Source organism: Acomys russatus, chromosome 19 (assembly GCF_903995435.1).
Source record: "Acomys russatus chromosome 19, mAcoRus1.1, whole genome shotgun sequence".
Classification (NCBI taxonomy): Eukaryota; Metazoa; Chordata; class Mammalia; order Rodentia; family Muridae; genus Acomys; species Acomys russatus.
Window position 1 is genome coordinate 44596896 of NC_067155.1, and position 14102 is coordinate 44610997.

General features: G+C 44.6%; 1 protein-coding gene and 1 pseudogene across 4 annotated transcripts in view; both read left to right on the top strand.

Annotated features, from left to right (window-relative positions):
* Auts2 (activator of transcription and developmental regulator AUTS2) overlaps window positions 1-14102 on the top strand; it is a 1105889-nt gene that overhangs the window by 328313 nt on the left and 763474 nt on the right. The window lies entirely within an intron of this gene.
* The window catches only part of LOC127202967 (MKI67 FHA domain-interacting nucleolar phosphoprotein-like), a 66904-nt pseudogene that overhangs the window by 34693 nt on the left and 18109 nt on the right, over window positions 1-14102 (top strand).

Genomic DNA, 14102 nt, shown 5'->3' on the forward strand with positions numbered 1-14102 from the left:
TGTGTGTGTGTGTGTGTGTGTTGCACCTCCGTTAAGAATGAACTTTCTATAGCCCCATGGTTTGGTTTCTGGAACATCCTTCCTCTTCCCTTGGTCTGGGTGTTGGTGTTATGCTTGGTGCGGCCTTAGTTACTACAGTCCTGCAGTGGATCTTGAAGCCAAGTTATTGTGATGTTTGCTGCTTTGTAATTTTGTCCCAAGATTGCTTTGCCAATGTGGGGTCTTGTTCGCTTCTGTATGAATCTTAGGATGTTGCCTTTTCTATTTACGCGAAGAATGCTACTGGTACTTGGGCAAGGGCTAGGATAGATCTCTATGAATTGTTTCAGCATTGTGTTTCCTCTTACAAAATACCTGAGATAATTGGACTTTTGAAGAGAAAGAGAGTTCATTTTGTCTCAAGGCTCTGAAATTTTCAGTCTGACTGAATGGCCTTTCTGTTTTCTGCCTCTGGCAAAGTAGCACGTCATGGTGAGAGTAAGTGGCCAGTAGCAGGCCAGCCAGAAAGCATGGAAACAATTGACTAGTCTTCTACTGTCACCAACAAGGGCAGTGACTTAGGGACCTCCCTCTGTGCCCAGCTTCCTAAAGGTTCCATGAGGAAGATACCCCTAACACATGAGCTTTTGAAGGACACTAATCCAAATGATGACTGGTGATATATGTAATTTAATATTTTTCCAGCTAATGAACATGGGAAGGCTTCACGTTTTCATGGGTGAAGTATTTAATTTCTTTTATTGTGTTTTCAATTGATTTGCAAGCCTTCCACTTCCTTGGTTCAATTTATTCTTGGTTGCTTTATTTTATAGCTAAATGTGAATGAGACCACTTTCTTGAATTTTTTTTCCAGCAAGATTGTTATTGGATATAAAAATGCTACTAATTTTGTTGGTTTTTTTTTTTTCTGTTGTGTAACTGCTAAATTCATTTGTTTTAAAGTCTTGGTTGGGGTTTTATGCTTTTCTATATGCAAAATTTGAGAGTTGGTGTGTTAAATGACCATGTTCCCTATTTTTGATTTACATACCTGTGATATGGAAAAAACATTTATATTTTGAATTTTTTTTCTTCTCCTAAATCAGTGGCTGTGTGTATAGGTGTGTGGTCTGTGCATCTATGCATATTTGCATTTGCGTTGGTGTGTATGTACGTGTGGAGGTCTGTCACATGTACCAATTGTCTTTCTTGACTGTTCTCTACTGTATTGATTGAGGAAGGGTCTCTGGCTGAACCTGATCACCATTTCCAGCTAGCCTAGCTACCCAGTATTCTCAGGGGTATTTTGTGTATGGAGTGGCATGGTTTCCTTGTTTGTTTATTTGGGGGGATAGGGTCTTAGTTGTATTAGCCCAGGGTGGCCTTCAAACTGGCCATCTTTCTGGCACAGCCTCCCGAGTGCCTCGTTGTTTGATGAGCACTGGGTGAGTTGTGCTGAGCAAGTGGTACTTAGTGTTGGGACTGGAAGATGGTGGGTGTAGTCAAGTAGTTCTGTAAGCATGCTAGAGGATCTTGAGGATCTACCGTTTCCTTGGGCCCTCTCCTTGCTCGAGAGAAGTGTCTTTTTTTTTTTTTTTCATGCCTATCGTCTTGTGTATCCCTCTCTCCTTCCATTTCAGCCTGGAGCCTGGCAGAGCAGAAATCTGTTTCTGAATTTAGTGTGCTCTTTTTCCCTTTCCTCCTATCCTTACCAACAATAAGCCCTCCTGATGGCAGCTGTTGTATTAAGCCCAAGAGCTTAAAAGATTAAAGCAACCACTAACAGCAGTCAGGAAGAAGTTTTAAGGGCTTTTTTTTTTTCTCCTGAAGGGTTGAGTTTTCATTCTGGTGGTTGAGTGGAAAATTGCAAACAGGCTGTGTTCAGCAGCTGGAATGTGCCCCAGATGCTGGGGTGATCCAGCCTTCTGCTCCCTTCCAGTTCACCAAAGGAAAGCCAGCCTGTGGTGCGAACTGTAGGCACAGACCTTAGAACTCTTTATGTGTCCTAAGTCATTGAAATTTCTTTGTTTATTATATTTTTTTTTTTTCAGATAAGCACCATCCTTTGCTCCACTTGCTTTGTCTGAGTAGTGGGAGCCCCTCCCAGTTGCCTGTGTCCAAGCAGCATTCAGCTCTTGGTGAATTCTCACCTTGGAGGAAAGAATGGCTGTTAAACTTTTGTGTTTACCTTGCTAGCTTTCTTCCCTGGAGACCTACTGTGTGGCTGCAAGGACCCCACCTCCCAAGTCCTCTCTCAGTAATGCCTGACTGTTTGAGCCTCTACTATATACACTTAACTATTATTGTGCCAGATTCACTATGTAGTTGAAACTGACTATGAACCTTTGATCCCCCTGCCTCTACCTCTAGAGTGCTGGAATCACAGATGTGCATCACCATGCTTGATTAAGACGGCACTAGGGATGGAACCTAGGGCCTTGTTCATACTAGGCTGGCGTTTCCCCCGATCTACACCTCTGTTACCTCCTCTTTTGTCTGACAACTGCTCAGAGATCCAGGCTGAGGGGATATACATGTCTGCTAAGATTTTTTCCCCCAGCTTCTTAAGCACAATTAAGATAACATTGTTTTTTTCCAAGATGTTTCTCTGTGTGGACTTGGCTGTCCTGGACTCACTTTGTAGACTAGGCTGGCTTTGAACTCACAACAATCCTCCTGCCTCTGCCTCTCAAGTGCTAGGATTAAAGGCGTACACCACCACACCCCGCCTAAGACATTCTTAAAATCAGAATCTTTGGTAGTGAATGTAGGCCACTGTGCCCTTCTTCTTTTTTAACCTTCAATTTCCTGATTTCAGCTAAAATATTAGTGTGCTGGATCAGCAGCATGGAAACACCCCCAACGGTATGCACAGGATATAGTCCAGATTGCATAGTAGAAAGAAGTGAGTCCTATGATAATGGTAGTGTTTGTCAAGTTTCCCCAAAGTGGGGTGTGTGTGTGTGTGTGTGTGTGTGTGTGTGTGTACGCGCACGCGTGTGCACACTTATCTGCCTGGCCAGTGAACCCCAGGGTTCTATCTCTTTCCCCCAGCCCTGGGACTTCAAGCACAGACAGCTGTGACCAGCTTTTTACATGGCTGCTGGAGATTTAACTCAGGTCCTTACAACTTGCAAGCACATCTTCCTCTTAGCCATCTCCCCAGCCCGAGACAGGCTGGTTTTTAAGGTGGCATTTTCACTGTTGTACATAGATACTTCACGCCCCACTGGCAGTTTGCTTCCTCTATAATATGAAATTGTTGCCATGAACAAGCTCATCAGCACACACTTAACCTCACATCCTCACTGCCTCTTTTGTGGTGAGAGTGCTTATACATTGACAATACTGTGTTATTCATTCTGTTTTTTTAAAAAGCAGTGCCCTGGATGGGTTTGGTGGTACATGCCTTTAATCACAGTGCTCAGAAGGCAGAGGCAGATAGATTTCTGATTTCTAGTTCTAGGCTAGCTAGTGCTTTACAGTCAACCCCTGTCTCAAAACAACAACAACAACAAACAAACAAACAAACAAACAACAAAAAACCCAACTGCTAATTTTAATTTTTGGACAAGTTTAATATTTTTCACATGGGAAACCAAAATCTCAGAGTATTGTTTTTACTTAGGACCATCGCCTGGTACATTGTGTCCCAAGAGGTATAGAACCTGCTCCTCTTGAGTTATGTTCCAAATCACAAGACCCCAATTTAGGTGATAGTAGTCTTACTGTTCTTCATTCTGTACCAAGAAAGGCGTTAAAGTTTGTTTGGTTTTTTTTTTTTATTTTAGGATTATTAAATCTAGTGTAGCATTTGAGTAAGCCAAATGGATTTGGACTTGTCAGTAAGAACCTATTATGATGGCTGGGGCATTAAATTTGAGCTTTCAGGCAGATCTATTGGTAATTTTTTTGTGATACTCTATGGATTTTCTTGGATTTCCAAGTAAACACAGTTTGCATATGGCTTAAAACTTGAGACTGCCTTCAGAGATAATGAAAGCTATTGTATGGGAAACTAGAGAGATGTGGGGGGGGCTGATTGTGCAGTGTGTGCACCTGCGTGTGTGCGTGTGTGTGTGTGTGTGTGTGTGTGTGTGTGTGCGCGCGTGCGCGCACGTGCACACACATGCATATGTGCTTGCCTGTCGGTCTATGTGTGCTTGTGTACACGTGCAACTCGTATCAAGCTTGAGAGTTGTTTCTCAGAATATCATCCATCTCCTTTGTGTTTGGTGTGTGCTGGGATCAGGTGCTGAGCAGTTAGGCTGGGCTGGCAGGCTAGGATACCCCTGGGGTCTGTTTATTTCTGCTCTCCCAGCACCCTGCACTGGGATTTCAAGGGCGTACCACCATCTCTGGGTTTTGTTGTTGCTTGGTGGTTTGGTGCTTTTGTGGTTTGGTGGTTGTTCTTGTGTTTTAGGTATAGGTAGTGCGGTTTGAACTCAAGTCATCATGCTTGTGTGGCAAGTAATTTACCCACCAAGTGATCTCCCTAGCCCTAGAAAGGCAGATTGTTAGGTGGTATTAATGTGCATGGGTGCGTGTGTGTGTGTGTGTGTGTGTGTGTGTGTGTTTGAAATCTGTAGCCTTAAGGGCTGTTGTAGAAAAAATGGGAGTGGTATTTCTTTCCTTTATTATGTAGGGGAAGGACAGGACTTTTAGTTTGTGTAAATTCAAGGGTAACGGTCTGTGTTGGAGAGTCAGCGGCATCTCTGCTCTGCTCTTGGCCTAGCCAAGGGTTTTGCTGGCTAGAACACTTCCAACTGTGGCTAGTGCTCCTACAAATCTGGTATTGACTGTGCTGTGTTGAATCTAAGTGTCTCTGCATATCTGACATGACTACCTATCGTGTATAAGACGTTCTTAGAAGACTTCTGGTTTCCTGGAGCGCCCACAGCCACCTTTGAAGGCAGGTGCCATTCTCCCTTGTTTTTATGTAAGGAAAGATCCACAGAAAGTGTCTTCCCTAAATGACACACTCTGCATAGACATGACATTCAGATGAAATGTCACCTCCATTTGGTATCCTTTCCAGCACGTCACAGCTGCTGTCTCTGCTTCCTTCACTTGGTATTTCGACCACAGTAAGTCTTCAGACATCCCAGGGTGTACGTCCTCTAGAGGTGTGGCTTTCAAAGCCTCCCTGTTGCAGCTTATGCAGCTAGAGATATATTTGAGGGGCTGAAGAGATTGCTCAGCAGTTACCCGTGTCTACTGCTTTTCCACAGGATCCAACTCTGGCTCCCGGAACCCATGTTGCCTTCTCTAGCTCCAGGGAATCCAGCCTCTTCTTTATTGTACTAATGTTCACATGTGTGTACACACACACACACACACACACACACACACACACACACACACACACACACACACACCAAACAAATAAACCTTTTAGCAAAGATGACGAGTAATGTCTAAATAATCCCAAGAAACTACTGGAATGAAGGCACCTGGCAGAAACCTTAAAGAAAAGCAAAGATGGCCATTTCCGGTTTACTCGTGATAAACTGTAATTACATTCCATCCTGAAGGGTTTCTGTGACTATCTGTTTGTCCCAAATTCACCCTCATCGCATCTGAAGTTTTCCCGTTCTTTTAGGGCAAAAAGGACCTATTGTAGCAAGCTAGCTTCCACAGCCTCTCTGTACCATCCTTCCCGATGCTCATCCAATTCTCATCTGTCTGCTTCATGAATTTCTTGTTGCACAGGTCCTGTTGATCGAGAAATAGCTGCTTTCTTGGTTACACGGAATGGCTGACATTTAAAGAACTATTGAGAGCCTATTAGTGCCAGACGTTTTGCAGGTTCCTCAGAATACCTAACAGTTCTCTGAGATTCTCGGGGGAGTTTTGTTTTCATCATTTTATAAATGAGTCAGTGACTCAGTATGAATATCCAGGTCACAAGCTGCTCCTGTGTTCCCTTGTGCCCCGCTGGCCCTGCCCTGCTCACCTGTTTGTTCTTGTGTCCAATATCCTTTCACTTCAGCTCACAAGCTAGACAAACCTCATGCTCCCTCTCTGCCCACAGACACGGCTGTCCTCTTAATAGATCTACCGCATATTAAATTGTAAGGATTATGTCTCTACCAACCTAACTATGTAATAACCTTCTCAGGACTTGCTCTGTCTCTCTCATTTTGTTTCTTGACCCAGTACACGCAGCAGGCCCTTGGTAAACCTGTTTTTAACTGATCTGAGGTGTGTGAGGCCAGCATACTTGTCAGGTATGCTACCTCTATTTCAGGATATTGCCACTGTGTTCTTACCTCCCTTGGCCTTGAGGCATGTCTGTTTCACTCGGCGTGGGTGAAGCAGCATTTGTCTGATAGGATATGCCATTGCTTCGATGCTTTGTATTATCCCTCCGCATCCAGTGCGCTATTAGTGAGGGTTCCTCACGCTCTCAGACGGCGTTCTCTCTCTTTTCCAACTTGGGTTCAAACAAAAGGATTCGGACAGCCCTGACTACGGTTGAAAACGTGACTTTGTTGATCTCTCTTCCCCTCAGCTTTAAGAAAGTATGCACGGCTGTGGTTACTAATTGCTGAACTCTTAAGCAGGGAGAGATGATGTATATGTTTGTGACAAATTTCCAGAGGGAGAGCTAAGTAACCAGGCTCATTTTTCCATAATGTGAATGTTATTCACAAACTATTACCATAATTGATGTACCAAGCCACTGTAGGGCAAATACTGTGCTGTGTGTGGGTAGCAAGCTAGTAGTCAATGAATATTAAAGAACAAGGCCCCATGTTAGAAGAGAAGCTTTAATTACAATGATACAGATCCATACTACCAAAACACTTAAAGTTGCTCGGCTGCCATTTTTCTATGCCAGTCTGTATATAAAGGGGTACATGTATAAGTACTTAATAACTATGTATAAATATGTACATGTGTATATATACATCTGTTTCTAGACGTCACAATATTAACTCACCGGCAGCATGGAATGGCAGAGTTGATGTGAGCATGAATGTTGATTGAGTGAAATGTCTACTGAATTAGCGTCTGTATTTTCTCAAGAGCATCCTTTCCTGAAGGGGTGGTCTCTCATGTCTACTCCCAGTCTGCTTCTGTCTGCTCACCCATCAGTGCCTGGGGTGGAGTGTTAATTTATACTTAGGGATTTGTCCTTTGATACACAGGAGAGGTCATGTTCTTTTGTATATAATTAATTTCCACACACAGTCCTCACCTTGGTTTAGGTGAGGTTGTGTGCATTCTCCTGTGTGTGTGTGTGTGTGTGTGTGTGTGTGTGTGTGTGTGTGTGTGTGTGTAGATGTGGTGTTATATAGTATATATTGTTGTATATGTGTGTATTGGATGTGTGGGAGGGCGCTATATGTTTGTAGTGTATATTTGTACATAGGATATAGGTTCCTAATGTTTTTTAAAGAGTGCCTTTATAGACTAGGGAAGGATTAGATTGGGTTAGTGTCGTGTTCCTTTTTAATGTTTACTTTTGTTTATATTTGTGTATGTGTGTCTCTCTCCCCCCCTCCGTGTGTGTGTGTGTGTGTGTGTGTGTGTGTGTGTGTGTGTGTGTGTGCGCGCGCTCACTCCCCATGTGTGGATGCCTACAGAGGTCTTGAGTCCTATAGAGTTGGAGCTATACAGGTAGGTAGCTGTGAGCTGCCTGACACTGGTGAGTTTGGGTCCCCGTTGTTAAGAGCAGAAAATAAATATAGCCGCTGAGCCCTCTCTTCGGCCCCTGAAATAGTGGTTTTGGTGGAATACTTAATCAGAACTTACACCATGGCTTCTGTGAAACACCTAACCCTATCTCTGATAAATTCTGAAGTCAGTGAGCTAGACCCCTGTCACTAGAAGTTTAGATCTGCAGTACAGATGTTTGAGATAAAGACCAATTGATTGTGGAGAACTTGGATAACCTTATAATTTAAAATAGGTCATAGTGTATCTATTTGTAGAAACCTTTTAGAAAGATCTCAGTGCGTTTGAACACTTCCCTTTAAATATATAGCCATTCCCTTTACAGTAGCAGCATCTGCTGCCTTTTCCTTTTATAGCAATGAAAATATGGACAGTTTTGCATGTGGTTTCTTAGCTCCAAATTCCCTGGTCCTTCATGTCAAAGTCAATTTATTCAACTAGTTTATACAACTGGACATATTTCTGTAACAGAAAGTTGACTAAATAGAATGTTCCTTATCATATGGCTTGTAAAGACAGGGCCCATGTCCTGAGGCTGGTGTAGCTCTTTCTCTAAAGAAGATACATTTCCCTTTAGTCCAGACTTGAAGGTTTCTCATGGCATTTTTTTTTTTTTTTAATTGTGACACAACATAATAAAATAGAGCTAGAGGCATGGCTTAGTCAGTGAAATGGTTACTGTGGAAGTATGAAGACCTGAGTATGATCCCTAGAACCAGGTTTAAAACAAAAGAAAACATAATTGGTGGCCTGCATTTGTAATCCTAGTGTTGGGAGATGGAGACGGATGCATAGTTCCGTGAGGATCACCTTCCGGACAGTCTAGCCTACTTAGAGACTTCTGTGTAAAAGCAAGCGACCCTCAGTTTATTTGGTTTGGTTTGTTTCTTTTGTTCTTCCAGACAGGGTTTCTGTGTGTAGTCCTGGCTGTCCTGGACTCACTTTGTACACCGGGCTAGCCTTGAACTCACAGTGATCTACCTGCTTCTGCCTCCCAAGTGCTGGGATTACAGGCGTGCATCACCAAGCCCGGCCTCAGTTTAAAAAAGCAAAGTAGACTTCGGGGAGCTCCGAGTGGAGCGGCTTCTGTGGCGTCCTCCAGCACAGCAGTGTTAGCGGGCCCCTCAAAGCCTAGTCTGGCGTTGAAACATGCAGGAGGACTCACAGCTTCAGAGGTATCTGACGCAAGCCCAGCGGTACTCGAAAAGGCAAAAGAAGGAGGAAAACCTTAATCCCGGAGTAGTTTTTCTGGGCCACCTGCCTTCGACGCTTACTGAAAGCCATATCTGTGACTCCTTGGCCCAGTTTGGGGCTATTAGCAGATCCAAGCAGTCCAGAAGTAAGTGGACTGGACACAGCAGAGGCTGTGCCTTTTTGGAGTTTTGAGTCTGAGGATGTTGCCAAGATAGTTGCAGAAGCAACGGATAGCTACCTTTTTGGTGAAAGGCTTCTATAGGGTTAATCATTGCATCAGAAAAAAAAGCCCATAAAAACCTTTTTAAGGAGTGGAATGTTCCCTTTCCTCAGCCGTCATGTCCAGCATTGAAGCGCTACAGTCAGAAACGGGGACGTTTGCAAATGTTGAAGATGGAATATCGGTTTAAGAGGAAGGAAAAAATTCTCCGGAATAGGCTAGCTAAGAAGGGGACTGGTTATGCTTCTTTTTCACTGGTCTTGCCTAACCGGAAGAAAGGGACTTCCAAAGGCATTCCTAACACTCCTGAGGATTCTGCGCACTCTGAGGTTAACCGGGTTTTACCTACCCCAAGAGAAAGGCTTTCAGGAGAAAGGAGAAGATGTTGAACAAAGGAGTCCCCCCCCCCAAAAAAATTAGCAAGAAGCATAACAGGTTTAAGAACAAGAAGTTCGTGGGCAGCCAGTGTCCCTCACCAGCTTGTATGCCAACATTTTTGGAAAGACAAAAGTCCCAGGTGACCGAAGTCAATAATGATAAAGATGATAATGAAATCGTTTCAAGACTCCAGCACCTGCAAGCTCTGAGAATAAAACGACAGAGAAAAAGAAGAGCAGCGGTGATCCCTAAAGCATTGTGTGTGCATATTTCAGGCAGATGTGATTTTGTTACAAAGGCTCACTATATTTTTACTAGGTGCAGTGACATGCAAACACTGAAGAGACTGTTGGGAGGAAAAATACATGTTTGTATTTTCCGCCAGTGGGAGGCAGAAAAAAGCAAAGTAGATGGCATCCTTAGAACCTCTAGCCTCCCTCCACGGACAGATGCACACACATGATTCATAAAAATAAAGCCATAAAAAATGCAAACAGAATGGTACCGTGTGTATCCTAATTGAACGCTCCATGTTGGAGCACACATGTGAGAGTTACTGCTCAACAACTGCATTATTATCTGCAACTAAACATGGCAGGATGCCCCATGCATCTGACTCTGGTGGCATGTGCCTGTTGGCCCTGGGGTTAATTACCACAGAGAAGTCCGTTATCTGGGGCCATGTCCTCTAGAGGGGCTGGGAGCCCTGCATTGACTCTACCAGAGGTTGCCGTCCTCCTCATGTCTTACACATGGTACGTTGTGTTCCTGGAGGCAGCTCTTCCACCTGGAGCATCCCAGATAGGCCTGTGCCCTGCTTGCCTCTGGCACTCAAGAGGACACTTAGATTAGAGCTGGTGCCTTTTGAGTTGATTCTTGGCAGTGGGCCCTAGCTTCCTTCCTGCCAGGCCTAGTGCCTCTTAAGGGCATCGAGGAGATCCGATGCAGATAGCACAAGGCATAATTTCTGCCTTCTGAATCTCTCAGCTGAAGAGTGCTTTCCGTCCTCCCAAAGGCTGAGGGAGGAACACATTCATCACCCAGGGTAATGAGCAGAAAAGAGCCGTGCTTTCTCAACTCCATAGCAGAGTGTGGGGTGAAATCCTTTCTGTTTACGATTCAGCTGTCTCTTTGTGCTTTGCACGGGACTCAAAGTCATTTTAAGCTGTGCTCTTCTGTGCTCACCTTGCGAGCCAGTTCATCTATAATCTCTTTCTTGGAAGTTCATGGGAAGTTTTTTTGTAAATTATGGAGGAGAGAGGGAGCTGTGGGAGAGGGAGGGAGAGGGAGAGGACGGAGGAGAGGGGGAAGGAATATGAATATGCATCTGTGTGTGCATAAGTGCATGGCGTAGGCTGGCTAGGAATCAGGATGTTGAAAACAGATGACCAGTTATCCCCGGTCAAGTCAATGCCATGCAGAAATCTGGAAGATGCCTGTGGCTCTCCACGGACAAGGGCAAGCCCTTCTGACGGTCTTATAAGCAGGGCAGCCAGTCTGTCTTCTGAGAAAGGGAGAGAGAGGTCTTGAGCACTTACCATCCCTTTTCAGACTCTGCCAGAGGAAGTGGTTGCTCCAAGTGCAGCTGCGATGGAAAGCGCCTTCTCTCACTGCTGCAGAAGCAGTTCCTTCACATCCCGTGTCCCACTTCAACAGTAAACTGTCTGTTTAAAGCAAAACAAAAAAGGCTAGTGGGAGTTAGGAGGAGAAGGAGCTTATGCCAGGAAAGGGAAATGAGTTGCTGAGGAATTGTGTCTTGTTTGTGGTTTCGGAGTTATTAAAAAGGCTCAATTGCTAGTTCGTCATATCTTTGTGTATGTTTCTGGGAACTTCTAATTCTCCAGAAACATTAAGGCTAAAATAGCAAGTCAGACTTTAATTAGAGAACACACCACTGTTGGCAGAAATGGCTGGCTTGTAGGCTTATAAGCCTTAACATCCTGCACCAGTTCTGCCTTCCACGGAAGTAGGTAGAGTTAAAGTGTCCTCTGGTCCTCCTTCCTTCCTGATGGCTTTGAACTAATCAGAGAGTGATTAAGGCTCTGTCAGAGCAGGTGGCCTTTGCCACTGGCAGTGATGTTTCAATAGGGTTTCCAGCTGGTTCCAGGTATGAAGCAGAGGCTAGGAGTTTGTGATGTCATTTAAAGGTAATTTGTCCTCTCCTTTGATCTAGCTGGAGTGTGAGCCTGCAGCTGTTTCACAGCTGTGCGCCGTTCAGTCCCCACGTTTTAGGGTGGGTTCTGTCTCCCTCATTTACTGATAGAGAGTGAAGGTGGGAGAGATGGATGGTTACTTGGCATGTTCGCCATGGAGTCCAAAACTCTTCTGGGCAGAAACTGCTTACTGAATCTATTCTCTCCAGGAAAACACCCGTTCGTCCCCACCTCCCCCTTTTCTTGTCCTCCCCTCTTTCAAGACGACAATCAACAATCTGTCTGCTCATCTAAATTTCATTTCCTTTCATTTGCAACCTTGGGGAACAAAAGACAAATATTACGTATTTGGAGGGTGTGGCGTGTGGTGGGGTTTTAGTTTTCAACTTGATATAACGCAGAATTACTGAAGGGAGGGACCTCAGCTGAGGTACCATCTTTATCAGGTTGTTTTGCGGCCTTTTCTGTCGGGGGTTGTCTTTGTATAACTGGTATAGGGAAAGCCAAGCCCATTATGGGCGGCACCATTCCCTGTGCAGGGTGTTTTGAATTACGTAAGTCAGGAAAACGAGACGAGAGCAAGCAAGCGAGAGCCCATTCATTTCTTTTATCTTGATTGTGGATGTGGTGGGGCTAGGTGCTTGAGCTTTTGCCTTGACTTACCCTTAGGTGCTTGAGCTTTTGCCTCGACTTACCCTTAGGTGCTTGAGCTTTTGCCTTGACTTACCCTTAGGTGCTTGAGCTTTTGCCTCGACTTACCCTTAGTGATGTACAGCAACCTGGAACTGTAAGCCACACAAACACCTCCCCTCTCCTAAGTTGCTTTCAGCCGGGTTATGTTTAACACACCAACAGAAGGAAACTAGAAGGGAGTGTAAACTCCCTCTGCTCTTCTTTCCCCGACTCTAAGGCAGCTTGCGCACACTTACTAATGCCTACTGTCCCACAGATAAGTAACTAAGATTAAGATATATTGCACAGTGATAGTCATAAGGCCTAGTCTCACCCGTCTTCTGAGAGACGTCCTCCCACAGAGGGCAGGAGAGAGCCAGGGGGTCATGGAGACCCTCCTGAGCCATAGCCCAGCGATGAGGGCTCTGTAAAGCCACCGTACCTCTCTGCACTTCACTTCATCTGTGTGATGTCTGGTCCAAGTTCCCTTTGACTTACAGGGTATTTTTAGATGTGCATGGAAGGAAAGGCTAATAAAATATTAACGAATCAAAAAGCGTTATCCCATTCTTACATTTTGTTTCTCCCTGATGAGTGGATGACTGCTAAAGTTAGTATCTTACCCCCATGGAGCTATTGCTCCTCCTACTTTTTAAAGGGCCCTGTTTGTGCAGGTAGAGAATGATGTGTTTCATAAAATCTCAGTGTCCTTCCTCAGATACAGTGTTCACAAGGCCTGTGGACGAGTCTAGGCTCCTAACCATCGGCAGTTTTAGGATCTTTCATTATTGTTCTTTCCTTCTTCCTGAGCTCTTGTGTCCTTTATGAGAAATGAGAGAAGCCACGAGGAAATGTGCAGGCATTCAAATAAGATGCCCTTCAGTAATCTGTCATGTACACACCATGTATTTTTGTCATTGCGTTTGTTTGTTTGTTTGGGTGGGTGGGTGGTTTCTGTCTGTGTAGCTCTGGCTGTCCTAGAACTCTCTCTGTAGACAAAGCTGGCCGACAACTCACTCAGAGATCCGCCTCCAGAGTGCTGGGATTGAAGGAGTGAACTCCCATACCTCGTTCTTGTCACTGTGTCTTTAAGGGCAGGTGATCATTTCCTTTCCCCACCCTACGTTTCCTGGGAAACCACTGAACCTTTCTTCTTCACCATGAGCTCCTTTAGCCTTACTTTCCCCCCGTATCCCAGCCATGTTGTTTGTGTTGCCCACCACAGGATACATGCATCCTTCCTTGACACTTTGCCTTCCCAGGCAACCTTCCATGTTTCAGCTGGGAGTATGAAAAAACCTGCATGAGCTTATGGATTGATGAAGTTTCTGCACTGTGTGGACTTTTCGGTGTTGCGCCCTCAATGCCATTACTAGTTCCTTTCTTTTTTTCTCCCTTGCTGTTAAGTCCAGACTCTTTCCGCACACTCTTTAGGGCTTCCGTGATAGTGTATGTTTTCGGACAGCTGTTAGATGTTGGCGTCCAAGGACATCATTATCCCAAGTCTTGGTACAAGACCTAGATTTTCTTCCCTCCTGTGTACCTAGCTGCCTAGAAATTAGTAAAGAAACATTAACTGTGCCATGCGTATTGCTAAGCCACAGCCTTCTACTGTGATGGAGTTTGACCGAGGACTTGCTGTCAGTGGGCCCCAAATTAAGAGGGTGATACCCAGAAATCAGTGGGCAACAATCATGTAGCCATGATAATACTAAGAAGATTGCAAGTTCAGTGTCTTGTATCCGCTTCAGATGTGGGCATAGGGAGAAAGGGGAGAAAGGAGACTGCTAGGAGTCACTGAGGACCAAAAACCAAGCTGATAA